Below are 25,714 nucleotides of genomic sequence, written 5' to 3' on the forward strand. Positions count from 1 at the left end.
TTTCAGGAAGGTGGATAGAGTGGGTTTTAAACTTTTTCTTTTTGGTATTCAACTATATGCAGCATATTAAGACAACAGGAATTAGGAAAGCAACATGAAGCTATGCAAAATAGGGAGTCTACTGGTCAGTGTCCTTAAGAAATAAGTGTCTTAAGTATTCCAGAGAGAATAGGTAGAGAACATGGCACAGGTGTAATGCTCCAGGTTGGTGACAAAACAAGCAGTATGCAACAGACAAAACTAGGACCTTGTAAATGGGGATTGAAAGGACTTAAGGGGCCAAGATACCTAATCCCATGAAAAAAAAAGGCTACTCCTATCCCAGGAGGATTAGGTAATAGAGCCAAACATTTACAGGTTACCACCACCCCTTCCAAAAGTTCGTTTTATGTCACTTTGTCTATTCTAATACAGGTCTTTCACAAAAGCAGTCTCCAACTTACAATGGTTTGACTTATGATTTTTCAACTTTACGATAGTGTGAAAGCGATACACATTCAGCAGAAACCGTACTCTGAATTTTGAATTTTGATCTTTTCCTGGGCTAGCAATATGTGGTGATACTCTCTCATGATGCTGGGCAGCAGCTCCCCATCAGCCACGTGATCACAAGGGGGAACAAGATACACCAACAACCATTCTGTACCTAATCAACCATTCTGTTTTTCAGTACAGTATTCAATAAATTACATGAGCTATTCAACACTTTATTATAAAACAGGCTTTGAGTGAGATGATTTTGCCCAGCTGTATGCTCACATAAGTATTCTGAGCACATTTAAGATATGTGAGCCTAAGCTATGGTGTTCAGTAGGCTAGGTGTATTAAATGCATTTTTGACTTAAGATATTTTCAATTTATAATAGGTTTATTGGTATGTAACCCCATTGTACGTCTGTACCTGTTTTCACTTACCAAAAGAAATCTGGAAAATTTCCAGAAAACAGGTGAAAAGCAAAACTCGCATTCAGCATTTGTTTTGCCCTGAGCTGTTACAGAGGCAGTGTTCACGCCAAATAGCAAGAGTAGAACCGCCGAACTCCCTCCCCAGGAACTACACTCAGCATCAAGCTGCCACAGCTTTGAACTGTGTCTGTGAGCATCTGGGCTTTACCTCTACTTATTTTGTGTATCTGTTAGGAAGCTGCAACCTAAGGTAATTGCTTTTTCACTTTACCCATTTCGCCTTACAATAGGTTTCATAAGAACACTCTTCTTTCAGATAGGAGGGGAAACATGTATTTATTTCTTCTCAGAGGCTGTCTGGATGAACCCCAACTCTATCCAAATCCCAGCAACTTGAATTACCTTAGTTATTCCTCTGTATCATATTGGGTAGGGATTTTTATCCCCATTTTCACATATGGAAAGTGTAGCTAGAGTATAATGACTTACCCAAGGTCATACAGAGTTAATGGCAGAACCAGACCATTGGTATGGTACCTACTTATTCCATGACAGCAAATAAAGACACACCTTAGTGGGTAAGCACGTGTGGGAGTAACTCATTCTGGTTAACTTTATTTCATGGTTAATGGAGTTAGCCTTCTCACTTATGATGTATCAATTATTTGTTGAGTCATAACTAAATACAGCATATGTGCCAGATACAGCCTTGGAATATATAACAATAATGTCTCCAGTAGAGGAGATAAAACATGTAAAGAGGTGAGTATACATAATATAAGGCAAAAAGTGATCTCTACATGGATGAACTTTGAAAACATGCTAAATAAAAGAAGCTAGTCAAAAAGGACCACATGCTGTATGATTCCATTTACATGAAATGCCCAAAATAGGCAAATTTATACAGACCAAGAGTAGGTTAGTGGTTGCCTAGGGCTGAGGGGCTGGAGAAGGAGGTGGGGTAGAATGAGGAATGACTGCTAATGGGTATGAGGTTCTTTACAGGGTGATGAAAAAATTCTAAAATCGATTGTAGTGATGGTTGCACAACTCTGTGAATACACTAAAAACATTGAATTGCACACTTTAAATGGGTGAATTGTATGGTATGTGAATTATATCTCAACAAAACTGTTATATAATTCACCACAATTCCAAACTCGGGTTCTTTCTTAACGTAAATTCACCAGTTTAGACCTAGTCAATTCAGATAGAAACCTCTCGGTTCTAATACTTGTTCTCCTTTATTCCATCACCACAAGTTGTGCTCATTCCACTTCTGAACTATAATCTCAAATTCGCCAACTCTCCTCCACCCTATGAATTGCTACGGCCCTATTTCAGGGTTTCATCACTTCTTGCTTGATGAAGCAATCTGTCTCTTTAAGTCTGGCTACCTTTAGTCCACAGTCCTTGCTATTGCCAGAGTAATGTTTATAAAGCACAGACTCTTACAGGAGACCCAGATACTTAAAACTTTCCTTGGTTCTCCATGAACTATTAGATAAAGTCAACATTTCTTCATAATGCCATTCAAGGTTGTTCAAAATCTGGCCCAACCAACCTTTCCACTGTCATCACCTAGCCACTTCCTCCTCACCTCACAGAGATCCTATATGTACTCAGCCTCAACATTTCTTCCATACACTGAAAGAAAACACCAAGAAATTTCACTTTTTCACGTCCTTCCTCAAGTTCAATCCCCCACCATTTGTTAAACAAAAGCAAACCCCCACATCTCCCCCTAGCTACCACCTCCTTTCTTATTGCTTTCACAGAGGAACTTACTGAAAATTGCCCACACCTTAACCTTTCATCTACTCCCAGCAATTGCTTCCTTCCCCACCTCTGCACCAAGCTTCACTCTCACAGGTCTTCAATGACCACTTTACTACTCTAGAGTTTTGTCATACAACACCACTCTGAAGCATTGCTGCTGCCCCTGACCACTTCCTTCTTAAAATTCTCTCCTTCAATGACGCTTTATTACCTAAGCTGTGCTTCAGAAACATTTCTACCTAAGTATCTTTGACAACCTATATGGAAAAGTATTCTTTCCTGGTCCATTATATTTTTCCCCTCCTCTATCCAAAAGCTTCTTTGAAGACTTTGGAACCTAACTTACAACCTCACACTCCAATCCAGTCTTGCCATTACCCTAAGCATTCTTCAATGTACAGAGGCACAATTCATCTGACACTCTGGCCTCTCAGTTTCTTGATTTACTCAACTCAAATAAACTTCATTACCATTCTCCTTCATTCACTCATTCTCACGGCAATTCCCTAGACCTGGATATCATATCATATCCAACATGACAGCCGTTAGTCACATGTGGGTATTTAAATTTTTATTATAATTAACTAAAATTTTAAATAAATTCCTCAGTCATATTTCAAATACTCAATAGTCACATGTGGATAGAGACTATGTAACTACACAGTGCAGACACAGAACATTTTAATGACTGCAGTAAATTCTACTAGACACCATTGCCCTAGACCTTGTCATCACAGAGAACTAAACCATAGTAAAAAGTTAACACTGCCAGTTATTGAACTGGCAGTAATGAGCCAGCCACTGTGATAAGCATTTTACATACATCATTTGAAAACAACTTTATATGGAAAGGTAACATACACAAATCATAACCGTACAAGCTCAATGAAGAAATGCTCTCCTTGTACCCTGTCCTAATCATTAGCCTTGTCCTCCAACCCAAAGGTAAATAGTATCTCTACTTCTAACATTAAAATTAGTTTTGTCTGTCTCTGAACTTCATACAAATGGACTCATACAACATATTTTCTTCTGTGTCTGACTTCTTTCACTCAACATAATGTTTGTGAAATCATCAAAGATGTTGCATATAGCAATGGTTTGTTCATTTTTATTGCTATATGTAGTATTCGTTTGTATGAATATCCACAATTTATCAGTTTCACTGCAGATGGACATTTATGTTGTGTCCAGTTTTAGGTTATTAGAATCATGCTGCTATGACATTCTTATTCACCTTTTGTTATATATATGCTTATATTTCTATTAGACACAGTCCAGGAGTGAATTTGTTAGGTCATATGGTATGCACATGCTAATTTTTTTTTTTTGCGGTACGTGGGCCTCTCAGTGTTGTGGCCTCTCCTGTTGCAGAGCACAGGCTCTGGACGCGCAGGCTCAGTGGCCATGGCTCACGTGCCCAGCCACTTCGCGGCATGTGGGATCTTCCCGGACCGGGGCACGAACCCGTGTCCCCTGCATCGGCAGGCGGACTCTCAACCACTGCACCACCAGAGAAGCCCCACATGCTAATTTTAATAGACACTGTCAAACAGTTCTCAAAAGTAGCTGTGCCAATTATACTCCAACCAAAGGTGTATGAAAGTTTCAACTGTTCCACACCTTCACTAACACTTTTTTACTTTAGTCATTCTGGCAGGTGAGTGCTAGTAACTTATAGTGGTCCCAATTATATTTCCCTGATAACTAATGAAGTTCAGTATCTTTTCATATTTGTGACCATGTGACTATCCTCTTGTTCTTTTCTTGAAGAGAAACAGTTCAAGTTTCTTGCCTATTGAATAGACTGGACTACTATTTTCTAATTATCTGTAGGAGTTTTTTATATATCCTAGACGTGAACTCTTCACTGGTTATGAATTAGGCACAAATCTTCTCCCACCCTGTTGCCAGCCTTTGTACTCTCATAATGATGTCTGTTCATGAAGAGTTAACTTTAATGTAGTAAAATGTATTGGTTTTACACCTTATGATTGTGTTTTCTGTATCTTCTTTAAGAATTCTTTCCCAATCCCAAGACCATGAAAATATTCTCCTATGTTATCTTCTAGAAACCTTTACATTTGGGTATCAGATGTAGTAAGTCCTCCAACATTTTTCTCTTGGCCTTTCTAAATTATAAATCAACATCAACACCACGGTCATAGCCAGTTCTCCCTAGAATGGCAGGTGAGAAAAAGTTGCAATCTCTACTGGGGTCTCTTTGTTGACTGAGAAGACAGGGGTCAAAAGTGGGTATTCCTGGAGCAGAAGCAGAAGAACTACAATCCTGCAGCCTGTGGAACAAAAACCACATTCATAGACAAGATGAAAAGGCAGAGAGCTATGTACCAGATGAAGGAACAAGATAAAACCCCAGAAAAACAACTAAATGAAATGGAGACAGGCAATCTTCCAGGAAAAGAATTGAGAATAATAATAGTGAAGATGATCCAGAACCTCGGAAAAAGCATGGAGGCAAAGATTGAGAAGATGCAAAAACTGTTTAACAAAGACCTAGAAGAATTAAAGAACAAACAAACAGAGATGAACAATACAATAACTGAAATGAAAAATACACTAGAAGGAATCAACAGCAGAATAACTGAGGCAGAAGAATGGAAAGTGACCTGGAAGACAGAATGGTGGAATTCACTGCTACAGAACAGAATAAAGAAAAAAGAACAAAAAGAAATGACAGCCTGAGAGACCTCTGGGACAACATTATATGCACCAACAATCACATTATACGGGTCCCAGAGGGAGAAGAGAGAGAGAAAGGACCCGAGAAAATATTTGAAGAGATTATAGTTGAAAACTTCCCTAACATGGGTAAGGAAATAGCCATGCAAGTCCAGGAAGCACAGCGAGTCGCACACAGGATAAACCCAAGGAGAAACACGCCAAGACACATAGTAATTAAATTGGCAAAAATTAAAGACAAAGAAAAATTATTGAAAGCAGCAAGGGAAAAATGACAAATAACATACAAGGGAACTCCCATAAGGTTAAGAGCTGATTTCTCAGAAGAAACTCTACAAGTCAGAAGGGAGTGGCATGATATACTTAAAGTGATGAAAGGGAAGAACTTACAACAAAGATTACTCTACCCAGCAAGGATCTCATTCAGATTTGATGGAGAAATCAAAAGCTTTACAGACAAGCAAAAGCTAAGAGAATTCAGCACCACCAAACCAGCTCTACAACAAGTGCTAAAGGAACTTCTCTAAGTGGGAAACACAAGAGAAGAAAAGGACCTACAAAAACAAACCCAAAACAATTAAGAAAATGATCATAGGAACATACATATCGATAATTACCTTAAACGTGAATGGATTAAATGCTCCAACCGAAAGACACAGGCTTGCTGAATGGATACAAAAACAAGACCCATATATATGTTATCTACAAGAGACCCACTTCAGACCTAGGGACACATACAGACTGAAAGTGAGGGGATGGAAAAAGATATTCCATACAAATGGAAATCAAAAGAAAACTGGAGTAGCAATACTCATATCAGATAAAATAGACTTTAAAATAAAGAATGTTACAAGAGACAAGGAAGGACACTATGTAATGCTCAACAAATCAATCCAGGAAGAAGATATAACAATTATAAATATTTATGCACCCAACATAGGAGTACCTCAATACATAAGGCAATTGCTAACAGCTCTAAAAGAGGAAATCAACATAACACAATAATAGTGGGGGATTTCAACACCTCACTTATACCAATGGACAGGGCATCCAAACAGAAAATTAATAAGGAAACTTTATTAGTAAGCAAGCTTTAAATGACACAATAGATGATAGATTTAATTTATAGGACATTCCATCCAGAAACAGCAGATTACACTTTCTTCTCAAGTGCACAAGGAACATTCTCCAGGATAGATCACATCCTGGGTCACAAATTAAGCCTCAGAAAATTTAAGAAAATTGAAATCATATCAAGCATCTTTTCTGACCATGACGCTATGAGATTAGAAATTAACTACAGGGAACAAAACGTAAAAAACAGAAACACATGGAGGCTAAACAATACATTACTTAATAAACAAGAGATCACTGAAGAAATCAAAGAGGAAATCAAAAAATACCGACAAACAAATGACAATGAAAACACGACGATCCAAAACCTATGGGATGCAGCAAAAGCAGTTCTAAGAGGGAAGTTTTAGCTATACAAGCTCACCGCAAGAAACAAGAAAAATCTCAAATAAACAATCTAACCTTACACCTAAAGGAACTAGAGAAAGAAGAACCAACAAAACCCAAAGTTAGCAGAAGGAAAGAAATCAGAGATCAGAGCAGAAATAAATGAAATAGAAACAAAGAAAACAAAAGCAAAGGTCAATAAAACTAAAAGCTGGTTCCTTGAGAAGATAAACAAAATTGATAAACCAATAGCCAGACTCATCAAGAAAAAGAGGGAGAGGACTCAATAAAATTAGAAATGAAAAAGAAGTTACAACAGACACCACAGAAATACAAAGCATCCTAAGAGACTACTACAAGCAACTTTATGCCAATAAAATGGACAACCTGGAAGAAATGGACAAATTCTTAGAAAGGGATAACCTTCCAAGACTGAACCAGGAAGAAATAGAAAATATGAACAGACCAATTACAAGTAATGAAATTGAAACTGTGATTAAAAATCTTCCAACAAACAAAAGTCCAGGACCATATGGCTTCACAGTTGACTTCTATCAAACATTTAGAGAAGAGCTAACACCCATCCTTCTCAAACACTTCCAAAAAACTGCAGAGGAAGGAACACTCCCAAACTCATTCTATGAGGCCACCATCACCCTGATACCAAAATCAGACAAAGATACTACAAAAAAAGAAAATTACAGACCAATATCACTGATGAATATAGATGCAAAAATCCTAAACAAAATACTAGCAAACAGAATCCAACAACACATTAAATGGATCATACACCATGATCAAGTGGGATTTATCCCAGAGATGCAAGGATTCTTCAATATACACAAATCAATCAATGTGATACACCATATTAACAAATAGAAGAATAAAATCTGTATGATCATCTCAATAGATGCAGAAAAAGCTTTTGACAAAATTCAACACCCATTTACGATAAAAACTCTGTAAAAAGTGGGCATAGAGGGAACCTACTTCAACATAATAAATGCCATATACGACAAACCCACAGCAAACATCATTCTCAATGGTGAAAAACTGAAAGCATTTCCTCTAAGATCAGGAACGAGACAAGGATGTCCACTCTCACCACTATTATTCCTCATAGTTTTGGAAGTCCTAGCCACAGTAATCAGAGAAGAAAAAGAAATACAAGGAATACAAATTGGAAAAGAAGAAGTAAAACTGTCACTGTTTGCAGAGGACATGATACTATATATAGAGAATCCTAAAGATGCCAGCAGAAAACTACTAGAGCTAATCAATGAATTTGGTAAAGTGGCAGGATACAAAATTAATGCACAGAAGTCTCTTGCATTCCTATACACTAATGAGGAAAAATCTGAAAGAGAAATTAAGGAAACACTCCCATTTACCACTGCAACAAAAAGAATAAAATACCTAGGAATAAACCTACCTAGGGAGGCAAAAGACCTGTATGCAGAAAACTATAAGACACTGATGAAAGAAATTAAAGATGATACCAACAGATGGAGAGATATACCATGTTCTTGGATTGGAAGAATCAATATTGTGAAAATGAGTATAATACCCAAAGCAATCTACCGATTCAATGCAATCCCTTTCAAATTACCAATGGCATTTTTTACAGAACTAGAACAAAACATCGTAAAATTTGTATGGAGACACAAAAGACCCCGAATAGCCAAAGCAGTCCTGAAGGAAAAAAGTGGAGCTGGAGGAATCAGACTCCCTGACTTCAGACTATACTACAAAGCTACAGTAATCAAGACCATATGGTACTGGCACAAAAACAGAAACATATATCAATGGAACATGATAGAAAGTCCAGAGATAAACCCATGCACCTATGGTCAACTAATCTATGACAAAGGAGGCAAGGATATACAATGGAGAAAAGACAGTCTCTTCAATAAGTGGTGCTGGGAAAGCTGGACAGCTACATGTAAAAGAATGAAACTAGAACACTCCCTAACACCATACACAAAAATAAACTCAAAATGTATTCGAGACCTAAATGTAAGACCGGACACTATAAAACTCTTAGAGGAAAACATAGGAAGAACACTCTTTGACATAAATCACAGCAAGATCTTTTTTGATCCACCTCCTAGAGTAATGGAAATAAAAACAAAAATAAACAAATGGGACCTAATGAAACTTAAAAGCTTTTGCACAGCAAAGGAAACCATAAACAAGACGAAAAGACAACCCTCAGAATGGGAGAAAATATTTGCAAATGAATCATCGGACAAAGGATTAATCTCCAAAATATATAAACAGCTCATGCAGCTCAATATTAAAGAAACAAACAATCCAATCCAAAAATGGGCAGAAGACCTAAATAGACATTTCTCCAAAGGAGACATACAGATGGCCAAGAAGCACATGAAAAGCTGCTCAACATCACTAATTATTAGAGTAATGCAAATCAAAACTACAATGAGGTATCACCTCACACTAGTTAGAATGGGCATCATCAGAAAATCTACAAACAACAAATGCTGGAGAGGGTGTGGAGAAAAGGGCACCGTCTCGCACTGTTGGTGGGAATGTAAATTGATACAGCCACTGTGGAGAACAGTATGGAGGTTCCTTAAAAAACTAAAAATAGAATTACCATATGATCCAACAACCCCACTACTGGGCATATACCCAGAGAAAACCATAATTCAAAAAGACACATGCACCCAATGTTCATTGCAGCACTATTTACAATAGCCAGGTCATGGAAGCAACCTAGATGCCCATCAACAGACGAATGGATAAAGAAGATATGGTACATATATACAATGGAATATTACTCAGCCATAAAAAGGAAAGAAATTGGGTCATTTGTAGAGACGTGGATGCATCTAGAGACTGTCATACAGAGTGAAGTAAGTCAGAAAGAGAAAAACAAATATCGTATATTAACGCATTAATGTGGAACCTAGAAAATGGTACAGATGAACCGGTTTGCAGAGCAGAAATTGAGACACAGAAGTAGATAAAAACGTATGGACACCAAGGGGGGATAGAGGCAAGGGGTGAGGGTGGGGGTGTGATGAATTGGGAGATTGGGATTGACATGTATACACTGATGTGTATAAAATGGATGACTAATAAGAAAAATAAATAAATTTTTAACAAAGTGGGTATTCTTGGCCCTTTGTAAATTTTAGAGTCAGCAGTGGAACAAGTTACACACACACACACACACATACACACACACAAACACACACACACACTTATTAGGATACTGACTGGACTGACTGGGAACAAACTGGGATTGCCACTTATTTAGGTCTTTTTTAACTTCAGTGTTTATAGTTTTCTGAGTAAATGTCTTGTCCCCCCTATTCTTAATATTTATTTCTAAGTAATTAATGTTTGATGCTATGGTAAATGTTCTCTATTCTTTAAAAATCATTTTCTAATTACTAGTTGCTGATATATTGAAATACAATTTATTTTTTTATAGTGACCTTGCATCCAGTACCCTTGCTAAATTCATTTATCAATTCTAATAGTATCTGCAGATTCTTTTGGATTTCCTGTATGCTTAATTAAAGCTGCTATGAATAATAACAGTTTTATTTCTTCTACTCCAATCCTTATACCTTATATTTATTTTTCTTGCTTTATTCATTGGCTAGGACTGCCTGGTGTAAGACTGACCCTAGAGTGGCTGGCAATGTTGAATACAGGGGTAGTGGGGGGCATCCTTGTCTTGCTATTGGTCTCTCTTTCACTGTCCGCTGTAGCTATTTAAAATCTTCTCTACCTTCCTTGAACCCTCAACAGCATAAGCAGTCATCAGGTAGGAACTCTAAACCTGCTATGCCCTCCCACCTAAAGACTCGCCTGCATCTATACCCACTCTTGCTTCCTTTCCACTTGTCATAATGGAAAAGGTGCCTATTACCTTTCCTCAGATCTCTTACTGTACCAATTTTCAACTCCTCTCCCTCTCTATTGGCTCTTTCCCAACTTCATTTACATGTGCCAAGACTTTACACTCTCTAACAACAAAAACAACACCAACAATCCTTCTCAATTATACAACCTCAGCGAGCAAATGGCCCACCTCTCTCAGTGTCTTCCAGTCAAGATTATTATTCAGACTTGTCCAAGTCTCCTGCCTAAAATTTATTTTAACCTCCCACTCCTCATAGGATATGTAATCATATCAGTGGCTGTTCTTTACCTTCAAATAATGTGACTGTATAACCTGGTTTATCTGCAACAGTTCCAGATTATTCCTGTTATCTTAGCATAATAATGAATAGAACCCCCTTTATTCTCAGGAGTGTCCTGCTATAGGAGATATGGTCACTCTATCATGGCCTAGCCCAAAGGCCCTCAGTGATTTGCTCCATGCCTACCTCTCATCTCTCATGAAATTCTACAGTTGGGCAGCTTGACGTTTACCAATTCCCCAAGCTCTCTTCCACCAAACATCCTTCCTCTCCCCTTATCTGGGTTTATACTATTTATCTTTTACATTTGGTAAAGCAAACTCCCTTTGTTAATCCATATATGGAATAATACTCTATCATTAACCAAAGTTCTTTGTTATGCTAACCCATCAATATACCAAAGTTTTTACTTTGTCCCTGCTTTTATGACCCATTGTGCCAACATAATAAACATATATATCACTCAAAGACTTTCCATGATTTTTCTTCTGAAGGTTTCAGATGATCAACATTTCAGGTTCTGCCAGTACTTGGGCTCACCAAGGTGCCTGCTGCTCCAGGTCACACTATCCAGGTTCCAGAAAGTAATGGAAGATGGAGTCATGAAATCAGTTGAGTTTCCTGACTTTACCTCTTTTCCTTTCTTATATACACACAAACATACTTCAGACATGAATCATAGTTCTGGTACCAAAGACAGAAAGATAGTTTTGCTCTCATGCCTTGGGAAAAAACAGAACGCTGGCTATTTTAGGGCCAATCTCCCTTTGTAAGAAGAAAAAAGTAAACTGGTAAACTGGCTCCAAAGATAATAAAAAAGGAATGATGACTCCTCTGGGACACAGATTGCTCACGCAGCTCCTAAAAGGAACGTTGACAGTGCTAAGAATACACAGCACAGCTACTCCCACTGCAACTCTACAACCACATACTTTCCCTCACTGCTGAAATATTAGAAGTCTTACATTCATACAACATTCTTACATTATTACATTATATGACCTTATGGTATATGATCTTACTTTCATATAACACATTTAGGCAGAACAGGTATTACTTTTCTTTAGAAATTAGAAAACCGAGACTCAGAGAAGTAAAAAAAAATTGCCCAAGGTCCTACAACTAAAAGACAGGAGAATTCAGGTCTTGCAACTCCTGATCCAAAGGCCGTTCTTAACAGGGCATAGGTATAATAAGCAATATTCACTAATTACTTCAACATACTTATTAAATACCTATTCTGGGCCAGGAGCAATGACAGCCAGGGGATATATATAGGAATAAGATATATCTCTGCCCTGCAAGAGCACATAGTTTAAAGGGAAGAAAGAAGAGTCAACAATATAGAGGGAAGCAGGAAAGCTTAAGGTCCAGCCTGCTCACCAAAGACACTGCTGCATGCCCCCACTTCAGCATCATTCATTGTTTCAACAAGTATTTATTGAATTTTCTGATGACTAATAGAGTGGTGAACAATTTGCTTTCCTTTTTTCACTCAATATTATTTTGAGGTTTGTTCATGTTGAGTAAATAAATATATATACATATATATGTACTTTTCATGTCAAGAATATGTATGTGTGTATATGTATGTATATACATACATATACACACATATACTATCTATGTTGAGAATATGTATGTACATTTTATCTGCTATATAGTATTTATAAGTATACCACAATGTCTCAATTCCACTGTGTAGAACATTTAGGTTATTTTTTATTTTTCCTATTCCAATAATGCAGCAATAATCATCACTGTATATGTCTCCTGGCAATACTTCTGCAAGAAAATGTCAAGCAAACCCTCTGAAATGGAAGAGAGTTCCATTTTTATGTAGAATCAGTTGTACCTTCAACCTTACTGAACACCTACAAAACTGCTCTCCTGAGCAGTTGTACCAATTAATATTCCCATCAGCACTGTGTGAGAGTTCCTATATCCCCAATCACTGGCCAACACTAGATAAAATCAGACTTTAAAAATCCTTGGCAAACTGATGAAAATACTATCTTACTGAACTTTTAATTTAGAGTCTCTGATAATTACTGAGAATAAGAATCTAGTTATATTTATTGCCATTCTTATTTCCTCTTATATGAATTGAGTCTATCCTTTGTACATTTTCTTTTGGGGCATTCTTTTTTCTTTTCTACTGATTTGTATGTGTTCTTTGGATTTTCTTTTTGTCTATTTGATTTGTAGGAATTCTTTATATATTCTGGATATTAATCCTTTGTCAACTATATGCATTGTAAATATTTTCTCTCCTGCCCAATGGTTGTCTTTCTCTTTGATTATGGTGTCTTTTGTTGTTGCTGTTGAAAGGTTTTAAAATTTGAATGTTGTTAAATCTGCCAATCTTTCCTATCATAGTTTGTGTTTTAAGACATCCTCCTCTATCCTGATACTATAAGGACATTCTTCTATAAACTCTTATAAGTATAAATTTTCATTTTATACCTTTAATACCTCTGGAATTAATTTTTGTGCATAGCATGAGGTAGGGAATAATTTTATTTTTTTCCATATGGGCAGAGCCAATTGATCCAGCTTCATTTACTGAGTGATAGTGTCTGGTTTGTAATGCTGTCATATACTAAATTCTCATTGATGTGTGGTTCTGTTTCTGAGCTTTCTCTTCTATGCCACTGATCTATTTCCTTCCCCTTATACTAATAATATCATACTTATTTTAATTTACAATAGTTTCATTTAAAAAGTCTTAACATATGGAATGGCAAGTCCCCCAACTCCTTATTCTTGAAAATTTTCTTGCCCCTTTACCATTTTAAATGACTTTTAGAATCATCTTGTCAACTTCTTTTTTAAGCCTAACTGAGATTTTTGACTGGGATTACATGTGTTTATAGATTAATTTAGGAGAAATAAACATACACATGATATTGAGTCTAATAAGCAAGAAGATGAGATAGCTTTATCTATTTTCAGATTTTCCTGTAGTCTTTCAATGATGTCTACATTTTCTATCCATCAAAGGAATGTATTTATCTTATAAAATATATTCTTAGGTGACTTAGAGTTCTTGTTACTATTTAAATAGAATTTTTAATTTTTTTTAATTTTTATTTATTTGGCCACACCACACAGCTTTGCTGAAGGTGAGACATTTAAATAGTATTTATTTAGATTCTTGTGGATTTTTTTAATGTAGACAATCATATCATTTGCAAACATCAATAATGTTTATTCTTCACTTCCAATCCTTTTTCTTCAAATTCTTTTGTTTCTTATTCTTGTGTTATATGTTTGCCAGGGCCCCTAGCACAGTTACAGAAACATTTTCTGCAAGTACTAATTTTGATTCTTCTTTCCAAACCTTATATCTTTTGTATCTTCTCTTATAGCATTCCCTAGGACCTCCGGAGTACAATATTTAGAGAAGCAGCAATCCCTATCAAAATCCTCATGGCATTTTTAATAGAACTAGAACAAATAACCCTAAAATTCACATGAACCACAAAAGAGCCTGAATTGCCAAAGCAATCTTGAGAGAAAAGAAAAAAGCTGGAGGTATAAACCTTCCACACTTCAGACCATATTATATAGCTACAGTAATCAAAACAGCATGGTACTGGCACAAAAACAGACTCATTGGTCAATGGAACAGAATAGAGAGACCAGAAATAAACCCACACACCTACGGTCAATTAATCTATGACAAAGTATGCATGAATATACAATGGAGAAAAGACAATCTCTTCAACAAGTGGTGCTGGGAAAACTGGACAACCAAGCAGTCACATGTAAAACAATGAGATTATGACATTCCCTAACAGCATATACAAAAAAAAACTCAAAATGGTTTAAAGACCTCACTGCAAGATCACAAACCATACAACTCCTAGAAGAGAACATAGGCTGAACATTCTTTGACATAAATCGTAGTAATATTTTCTCAGACCAATCTCCCAAGGCAAAAATAAATAAATAAAAGCAAAACAAACAAAACAAATGGGACCTAATTAAACTTAAAAGCTTTTGCACAGCAAAGGAAACCATCAACAAAACAAAAAGACAACCTATGGAATGGGAGAAAGTATTTGCAAATCATGTGACCAACAAGGGGTTAATATCCAAAATATACAAACAGCTCATATAACTCAGTAACAAAAAAACAAACAACTCAATCAAAGACGACTTGAACAGACTTTTTTCCAAAGTAGACATACAGATGGCTAACAGGCACATGAAAAGATGCTTAACATCGCTAATTATTAGAGAAATGCAAATCTAAACCACAATGAGATATCACCTCACTCCTCACATCAAAAAAGTCTACAAATAACAAAAGTTGGAGAGGATGTGGAGAAAAAGGAACCACTGTACACTGTTAGTGGGAATGTAAATTGGTGCAGCAACTATGGAAAACAGTATGGAGGTTCCTCAGAAAACTAAAAATAGAACTACCATGCAATCCAGCAATTCTACTCCCAGGTATATATCCAGAAAAAAACAAATACTAATTCAAAAAGATACATGCACCCCAATGTTCACAGCAGCACTATCTACAATAGCCAAGATATGGAAGCAACTCAAGTGCCTGTCAACAGGCAACTGGATTAAGAAGATGTGGTATATGTTTATATATATACATACATATGTATGTATATATACACGCACACATACATATGCAATGGAATATTACTCAGTCATAAAAAATAATGAACTACTGCCATCTGCAGCAACGTGGACGGACCCAGAGATTATGCATAGTGAAATAAGGCAAACAGAGAAAGACAAATACTGTACGATATTACTTATATGTAGAATCTAAAAAATATTACAAATAAATGTATGTGTAAAACAGACAGATACAGAAAACAAACTTGTGGTTATCAAAGGGGAGAAGGGAGGAAGGACAAATTAGGAGTATGGGATTAACAGATACAAAGTACTATGTATAAAATAGATAAGCAACAAGGATATAATGTTTAGCATAGGGAATTACAGTCATTATCTTGAAATAACCTACAATGGAATATAATCTGAAAAAATACTGAATCACTATGGTGTGTACCTGAAACTAACATAATATTGTGAATCAACTATACTTCAGTTTAAAAAAAAAGAAACAGCAAAAGCAGGCACCTCTGTCTTGCTACTGATTCTAAAGAGAATGCTTCTACTATTTCACTATTAAGAACACTGGAGCATTTTAGAAAATACTCCTTATCAGGTTAAGAATGTTCTCTTCTATTCCTAACTTGTTTGATCTTGAATGCATGTTTCATTTTATTCACTGCTTTTTCTGCATTTATTCAGATGGTTATGTAATTTTCCTTTTTAGTCTATTACTATGGTAAATTATCTTAATTAATTATAAAATTAGCATCCTAGTATTGCTAGAATAAACTCTGTTTGGTCATAATACTTTTTGCTTACACATTACTGGGTATGGTTTACTGTATTTTGCTCAAGATTTTGACATCTACATTAATAAGGGACTCTGGCCTAAATATTCCCTTTATTTTCTCTTTCTACTTTCTTTATCATTACTTTTTTCTTTTTCTAATTTTTTTTTTTTTTTTTGCAATACACAGGCCTCTCACTGTTGTGGCCTCTCCCGTTGCGGAGCACAGGCTCCGGACGCGCAGGCTCAGCAGCCATGGCTCATGGGCCCAGCCGCTCCGCGGCATGTGGGACCCTCCCGGACCGGGGCACGAACCCGCGTCCCCTGTATCGGCAAGCGGACTCCCAACCACTGCGCCACCAGGGAAGCCCTTTTTCTAATTTTTTGAATATAATGCTTAGCTCATTAATTTTTAATCTCTGTTTTATAATATATTCATTTAAGATTATAAATCATAGACTGCTTTAGATGCAGTTTTAACATGTGTACCTTGATTATCATTCAGGTTTAAATATTTCATAATTTCCATTATAATTTCTACATTTACCAATGAATTATTTACAAGTATGTGTGTGAGGTGGCATGTAGCTACTGTTTTATAAAGGATTTCTAATTTATTCCATTGCTGTCAGAGAATGTTATGTATGTGACACTGGGTTTGGGGCATTCTCTTTTTCCATACAACTGATATTTTTTTCTTAAAGTCTATTATTTATTAATTTATTTATTAACCACCAACACTTCATTATTAGATTCCCAGGGATTTTTATTTAGAAGCTGCAAAACTTGCAAGGCTATACAATTACTGGAATGAAATTTAGGTTTACTTTCTGAAATCAATCCAGGCAAGACTTGAAGTCTATTATTTCTGATGTTAATACTATTTCCTAGCTTTCTTTTGGTTAATATTTTCCCGGAATACCTTTTTCCATCACTTTAAAAATTTTTAATTTATAGTCATAAAATATTATAAACATTCAGAAAATATAGCACTAATGACATCTATGTACCAATCACAGAGATTAAACAGATGTTTACATCTTGCCCAAGAAAGGACATTTTCAGGGTCAAATTCACAGAGAAGAGATGATGTTTCCACAAAAGCTAGTGAATTAACAAAAAAGGCATAAATCAATAAAGTATTTTTTCATAATGAAATGATAAAACAATTGACAAAAGGATGCAGATCTAAGAGGATGAGGGGGAAAGACATTCTTAAGGTTATACATTAACCTAGAAATACCTAATTGTAACCATTCTAAGACATCAATGATTATAAAATGTATCCCAATGCCACAGATGTTAACATATGAAAAAATAATGTAGAATCATTGAAATAAAGCCCTGGAAGAAGTCAGTGCTAAAACTATTAATAATCTATCATGGTACACTGCTGAACTCTCTTGTGATGGACTAAAAGAAGAGAATACAGAGGACATATCCCTCAGGGAATCAGTCAACTCTGATGACCAGCACACTTGATATATGGAGTACTCAGTGAATGAAGTGAAGTACTCAGTGAATGAAGCATTGGATAAAAAAAGAGTTACTTTAAGTCACACATGGATTAATAGTTTTCAAAAACTCACAATATATTTGGTGATTACTAGGGCGATTCCTAAGACCCCATAAGATTCTTCAAAATCTGAAATTCATCTTACCAATGGGAATTATTATTTTTTTTATATTTTTGAATTTCATTTTATTTATTTTTTTATACAGCAGGTTCTTATTAGTCATCAATTTTATACACATTAGTGTATACATGTCAATCCCAATCACCCAATTCAACACACCACCATCCCCACCTCCCCACGGCTTTCCCCCCTTGGTGCCCATATGTTTGTTCTCTACATCTGTGTCTCAACTTCTGCCTTGCAAACCAGTTCATCTGTACCATTCTTCTAGGTTCCACATTAATGCATTAATATACGATATTTGCTTTTCTCTTTCTGACTTACTTCACTCTGTACGACAGTCTCTAGATCCATCCACATCTCAACAAATGACTCAATTTCATTCCTTTTTATGGCTGAGTAATATTCCATTGTATGTATGTACCATATCTTCTTTATCCATTCGTCTGTTGATGGGCATCTAGGTTGCTTCCATGACCTGGCTATTGTAAATGGTGCTGCAATGAACATTGGGTGCATGTGTCTTTTTGAATTATGGTTTTCTCTGGGTATATGCCCAGTAGTGGGGTTGTTGGATCATATGGTAATTCTATTTTTAGTTTTTTAAGGAACCTCCATACTGTTCTCCACAGTGGCTGTATCAATTTACATTCCCACCAACAGTGCGAGACGGTGCCCTTTTCTTCACACCCTCTCCAGCATTTGTTGTTTGTAGATTTTCTGATGATGTCCATTCTAATTGGTGTGAGGTGATACCTCATTGTAGTTTTGATTTGCATTTCTCTAATAATTAGTGATGTTGAGCAGCTTTTCATGTGCTTCTTGGCCATCTGTATGTCTCCTTTGGAGAAATGTCTATTTAGGTCTTCTGCCCATTTTTGGATTGGATTGTTTGTTTCTTTAATATTGAGCTGCATGAGCTGTTTATATATTTTGGAGATTGATCTTTTGTCTGTTGATCCATTTGCAAATATTTTCTCCCATTCTGAGGGCTGTCTTTTCGTCTTGTTTATGGTTTCCTTTGCTGTGCAAAAGCTTTTAGGTTTCATTAGGTCCCATTTGTTTATTTTTGTTTTTATTTCCATTACTCTAGGAGGTGGATCAAAAAAGATCTTGCTGTGTTTTATGTCAAAGAGTGTTCTTCCTATGTTTTCCTCTAAGAGTTTTATAGTGTCTGGTCTTACATTTAGGTCTCGAATCCATTTTGAGTTTATTTTTGTGTATGGTGTTAGGGAGTGTTCTAATTTCATTATTTTACATGTAGCTGTCCAGTTTTCCCAGCACCACTTATTGAAGAGACTGTCTTTTCTCCATTGTATATCCTTGCCTCCTTTGTCATAGATTAGTTGACCATAGGTGCGTGGGTTTATCTCTCGGCTTTCTATCTTGTTCCATTGATCTATGTTTCTGTTTTTGTACTGGTACCATATTGTCTTGATTACTGTAGCTTTGTAGTATAGTCTGAAGTCAGGGAGTCTGATTCCTCCAGCTCCGTTTTTTTCCCCTCAAGACTGCTTTAGTTATTCGGGTCTTTTGTGTCTCCATACAAATTTTAAGACTTTTTGTTCTAGTTCCATAATAAATGCTATTGGTAATTTGATAGGGATTGCATTGAATCTGTAGATTGCTTTGGGTAGATTGCTTTGCTATAGTCATTTTCACAATATTGATTCTTCCAATCCAAGAACATGGTATATCTCTCCATCTGTTGGTATCATCTTTAATTTCTTTCATCAGTGTCTTATAGTTTTCTGCATACAGGTCTTTTGTCTCCCTAGGTAGGTTTATTCCTAGGTATTTTATTCTTTTTGTTGCAGGGGTAAATGGGAGTGTTTCCTTAATTTCTCTTTCAGATTTTTCCTCATTAGTGTATAGGAATGCAAGAGATTTCTGTGCATTAATTTTGTATCCTGCCACTTTACCAAATTCATTGATTAGCTCTAGTAGTTTTCTGCTGGCATTTTTAGGATTCTCTATGTATAGTATCATGTAATCTGCAAACAGTGACAGTTTTACTTCTTCTTTTCCAATTTGTATTCCTTTCGTTTCTTTTTCTTCTCTGATTGCCGTGGCTAGGACTTCCAAAACTATGAGGAATAATAGTGGTGAGAGTGGACATCCTTGTCTCGTTCCTGATCTTAGAGGAAATGCTTTCAGTTTTTCACCATTGAGAATGATGTTTGCTGTGGGTTTGTCGTATATGGCCTTTATTATGTTGAGGTAGGTTCCCTCTATGCCCACTTTCTGGAGAGTTTTTATCATAAATGCATGGTGAATTTTGTCAAAAGCTTTTTCTGCATCTATTGAGATGATCATACAGATTTTATTCTTCTATTTGTTAATATGGTGTATCACATTGATTGATTTGTGTATATTGAAGAATCCTTGCATCTCTGGGATAAATCCCACTTGATCATGGTGTATGATCCTTTTAATTTGTTGCTGGATTCTGTTTGCTAGTATGTTGTTGAGGAGTTTTGCATCTATATTCATCAGTGATATTGATCTGTAATTTTTTTTTTTTTGTAGTACCTTTGTCTGGTTTTGGTATCAGGGTGATGGTGGCCTTATAGAATGAGTTTGGGAGTGTTCCTTCCTCTGCAATCTTTTGGAAGAGTTTGAGAAGGATGGGTGTTAGCTCTTCTCTAAATGTTTGATAGAATTCACCTGTGAAGCCATCTGGTCCTGGACTTTTGTTTGTTGGAAGTTTTTTTTTTTTTTTTTTTTTTTGCGGTATGTGGGCCTCTCACCATGTGGCCTCTCCCATTGCGGAGCACAGGCTCTGGACTCGCAGGCTCAGTGGCCATGGCTCACAGGCCCAGCCACTCTGTGGCATGTGGTATCTCTCCGGACCAGGGTACAAATCCGTGTCCCCTGCATCGGCAGATGGGCTCTCAACCACTGTGTCACCATGGAAGCCCTGTTGTAAGATTTTTAATCTCAGCTTCAATTTCATTACTTGTAATTGGTCTGTTCATATTTTCTATTTCTTCCTGGTTCAGTCTTGGAAGGTTATACCTTTCTAAGAATTTGTCCATTTCTTCCAGGTTGTCCATTTTATTGGCATAGAGTTGCTTGTAGTAGTCTCTTAGGATGCTTTGTATTACTGTGGTGTCTGTTGTAACTTCTCCTTTTTCATTTCTAATTTTATTGATTTGAGTCCTTCCCTCTTTTTCTTGATGAGTCTGGCTAATGGTTTATCAATTTTGTTTACCTTTTCAAAGAACCAGCTTTTAGTTTTATTAATCTGTGCTATTCTTTTCTTTGTTTCTAGTTCATTTATTTCTGCTCCTATCTTTATGATTTCTTTCCTTCTGCTAACTTTGGTTTTTGTTTATTCTTCTTTCTCTAGTTCTTTTAGGCATAAGGTTATATTGTTTATTTGAGATTTTTCTTGTTTCTTGAGGTAGGCTCGTATAGCTATAAACTTCCCTCTTAGAACTGCTTTTGCTGCATCCCATAGATTTTGGATCATCGTGTTTTCATTGTCATTTGTCTCTAGGTATTTACTGATTTCCTCCTTGATTTCTTCAGTGATCTCTTGGTTATTTAGTAACGTATTGTTTAGCCTCCATGTGTTTGTGGTTTTTACATTTTTTTCCCTGTAATTCATTTCTAATCTCATGGCGTTTTGGTCAGAAAAGATGCTTGATATGATTTCAATTCTCTTAAATTTACTGAGGCTTCATTTGTGACCCAGGATGTGATCTATCCTGGAGAATATTCCATGCACACTTGAGAAGAAAGTGTAATCTGCTGCTTTTGAATGGAATGTCCTATAAATATAAATTAAATCTATCTGGTCTATTGTGTCATTTAAAGCTTCTGTTACCTTATTTATTTTCATTTTGGATGATCTGTCCATTGGTGTAAGTGAGGTGTTAAAGTCCCCCACTATTATTGTGTTACTCTCAATTTCCTCTTTTAGAGCTGTTAGCAGTTGCCTTATGTATTGAGGTGCTCCTGTGTCGGGTGCATAAATATTTATAATTGTTATATCTTCTTCTTGGATTGATTCGCTGATCATTACATAGTGTCCTTCCTTGTCTCTTGTCACATTATTTTAAAGTCTATTTTATCTGATATGAGTATTGCCACTCCAGCTTTTTTTGATTTCCATTTTCATGGAATATCTTTTTTCATCCCCTCACTTCCAGTCTGTATGTGTCCCTAGGTCTGAAGTGGGTCTCTTGTAGACAGCATATATATGGGTCTTGTTTTTGTATCCATTCAGCAAGCCTGTGTCTTTCGGTTGGAGCATTTAATCCATTCATGTTTAAGGTAATTATCGATATGTATGTTCCTATGACCATTTTCTTAATTGTTTTGGGTTTGTTTTTGTAGGTCCTTTTCTTCTCTTGTGTTTCCCACTTAGAGAAGTTCCTTTAGCACTTGTTGTAGAGCTGGTTTGGTGGTGCTGAATTCTCTTAGCTTTTGCTTGTCTGTAAAGCTTTTGATTTCTCCATCGAATCTGAGTGAGATCCTTGCTGGTTAGAGTATTCTTGGTTGTAGGTTCTTCCCTTTCATCACTTTAAGTATATCATGCCACTCCCTTCTGGCTTGTAGAGTTTATTCTGAGAAATCAGCTCTTAACCTTATGGGAGTTCCCTTGTATGTTATTTGTCGTTTTTCCCTTGCTGCTTCCAATAATTTTTCTTTGTCTTTAATTTTTGCCAATTTGATTACTATGTGTCTCGGCATGTTTCTCCTTGGCTTTATCCTGTATGGGACTTGCTGCGCTTCCTGGACTCGCGTGGCTATTTCCTTTCCCATGTTAGGGAAGTTTTCAACTATAATCTCTTCAAATATTTTCTCGGGTCCTTTCTCTTTCTCTTCTCCTTCTGGGACCCCTATATTGCGAATGTTGGTGTGTTTAATGTTGTCCCAGAAGTCTCTTAAGCTGTCTTCATTTCTTTTCATTTTTTTTTCTTTATTCTGTTCCGCAGCAGTGAATTCCACCATTCTGTCTTCCAGGTCACTTATCTGTTCTTCTGCCTCTGATATTCTGCTATTGATTCCTTCTAGTGTATTTTTCATTTCAATTATTGTATTGTTCATCTCTGTTTGTTTGTTGTTTAATTCTTCTAGGTCTTTGTTAAACATTTCTTTCATCTTCTCGATCTTTGCCTCCATTCTTTTTCCGAGGTCCTGGATCATCTTCACTATCATTATTCTGAATTCTTTTTCTGGAAGGTTGCCTATCTCCACTTCATTTAGTTGTTTTTCTGGGGTTTCATCTTGTTCCTTCATCTGGTACATAGCCCTCTGCCTTTTCATCTTGTCTATGTTTCTGTGAATGTGGTTTTTGTTCCACAGGCTGCAGGATTGTAGTTCTTCTTGCTTTTGCTGTCTGCCCTCTGGTGGATGAGGCTATCTAAGAGATCTTGTGTTAGTTTCATGATGGGAGGGAGTGGTGGTGAGTAGAGCTGACTGTTGCTCTGGTGGGCAGAAATCAGTAAAAACTTTAATCTCCTTGACTGTTGATGGGTGGGGCTGGGTTCCCTCCCTGTTGATTGTTTGGCCTGAGGCAACCTAACACTGGAGCCTACCTGGGCTCTTTGTTGGGGCTAATGACAGACTCTGGGCGGGCTCACGCCAAGGAGTACTTCCCAGAACTTCTGCTGCCAGTGTCCTTGTCCTCACGGTGAGGCACAGCCACCCCCACCTCTGCAGGTGACCCTCCAACACTAGCAGGTAGGTCTGGTTCAGTCTCCTATGGGGTCACTGCTCCTTCCCCTGGGTCCCAATGCACACACTACTTTGTGTGTGCCCTCCAAGAGTGGAGTTTCTGTTTCCCCCAGTCCTGTCAAAGTCCTGCAATCAAATTCCAATAGGCTTCAAAGTCTGATTCTCTAGGAATTCCTCCTCCCGTTGCCGGACCCCCAGGTTGGGAAGCCTGACGTGGGGCTCAGAACCTTCACTCCAGTGGGTGGACTTCTGTGGTATAAGTGTTCTCCAGTCTGTGAGTCACCCACCCAGCAGTTATGGGATTTGATTTTACTGAGATTGCGCCCCTCCTACCGTCTCATTGTGGCTTCTCCTTTGTCTTTGGATGTGGGGTATCTTTTTTGGTGAGCTCCAGTGTCTTCCTGTCGATGACTGTCCAGCAGCTACTTGTGATTCTGTTGTTCTCACAAGAGGGAGTGAGAGCACATCCTTCTACTCCGCCATGTTGGTTCCTCTCGCCGCGAATTATTAATTACAACAGTAACTACCATTCATTAAGAACCTAAGTCCCTTATAACTGTAAAAAAGAAAAAAAAAAGAACCTAAGTCCTAAACATTGTGTTTGGATACTTTTTTTTTTTTTGGCCATGCCAGGTCAGTTGCTGCACGCGGGCTCTTAGTTGTGGCATGCACGTGGGATCTAGTTCCCAGACCAGGGATCGAACTTAGGCCCCCTGCATTGGGAGCATGGAGTCTTACCCACTGGACCACCAGGCAAGTCCCATACTTTTTAATGTATCAGTTAATTTGATATTCATAATTATATGAGTAAATGACATGAGACCATTCCAGAGCTAAAGGAAATAGGACTCAGAACTGAATAGATGAGTTGCCTGAAGTCACAAAGCTAGTAAGTGGCAGAATCCAGATTTGAATTCCATTTCATTTTTGGTCTGTTCTTGTCTCTACCCCACACTGCCTCTTTAATGCTACTACTTCTCCATTTTTCAGATTTTACCTGGAAATGTCGATGTTTTGCTTTTTGGTGAGTCTCAGGACAGAAAAAATCAGACCCCAGGACTCAACCAATATTCTACTTTTCCATCAAGGCAAGGGCACCATCTAGTGGCCACACTTTGCCACCAATACAGTCAAAGAAAGTAGAGGGGAAGGAAATGGTTTTCCTCCACTGGTTTTACATGTCCTTGCATCAGGTTGGAGCGTCTGCACTGACTCTTCTAGTCAAGAAGAACAGAAGCCCAGGGACTTCCCTGGTGGTCCAGTGGTTAAGACTCCGCACTTCCACTGCAGGGGGCACAGGTTTGATCCCTGCTCGGGGAACTAAGATCCCTCATACAGCATGGTACGACCAAAAAAAAACAGAAGAAGAGGAGCCTGGTAACATTATGGACTGTACACGGTTTTGGAATGAGACAGACCCAAGTTCAATCCCAGATTCACCATTTACTAACTGTGTGACTTTGGTAAGTTACTAAATGTAACTTGAGTCTCAGTCTCCTCATTCGTCAAATGAAATAACACCGTTAGCCTGAGAGGATTGCATGGGAATGTCAATGAAAATCAGCCAGCACAGTAACTGATCCAAAGAGCTTCCTCAATAACTGCTGGTTCCTCTTCCTAATCTTCTTTCATGTGGCCTAAAACCACATGGGTATTTTGCTTTTTTTTTTTTTTTTCAAATAAAACACATCCATACCACTGGCCCATGCTGTGTTTAACATAACTTCCATACTTCTTTTGTATGTAAACTATAGTAGAGGCAAATTCCCCAAAATGTATTCCTTATTTTTATAAACACATGAAATCAACAGTAAGCATTTTTTGAGAACCTACTTACAGTGTACCAGGCACGTATGACAGTGGATGGGAACTCGCTATTGACTGGGGAAAACAGACTACTTAACGTGTAGTACCATGTAAAAGTACTATCATGGATATAATTGACAAATGGAAGAGAAGCAAATCTGCTAGAAGGATGTGGATCA

General features: G+C 37.1%; 1 protein-coding gene across 5 annotated transcripts in view; it reads right to left on the bottom strand.

Moving 5' to 3' along the window:
• OSBPL9 (oxysterol binding protein like 9) overlaps positions 1-25,714 on the bottom strand; it is a 167,824-nt gene that overhangs the window by 108,029 nt on the left and 34,081 nt on the right. The gene's annotated exons all lie outside the window — the stretch shown is intronic.

This window comes from Delphinapterus leucas, chromosome 1, assembly GCF_059928025.1.
Source record: "Delphinapterus leucas isolate spDelLeu-1000000601 "Yukka" chromosome 1, BTC_Dleu_Yukka2, whole genome shotgun sequence".
NCBI classification, from domain to species: domain Eukaryota; kingdom Metazoa; phylum Chordata; class Mammalia; order Artiodactyla; family Monodontidae; genus Delphinapterus; species Delphinapterus leucas.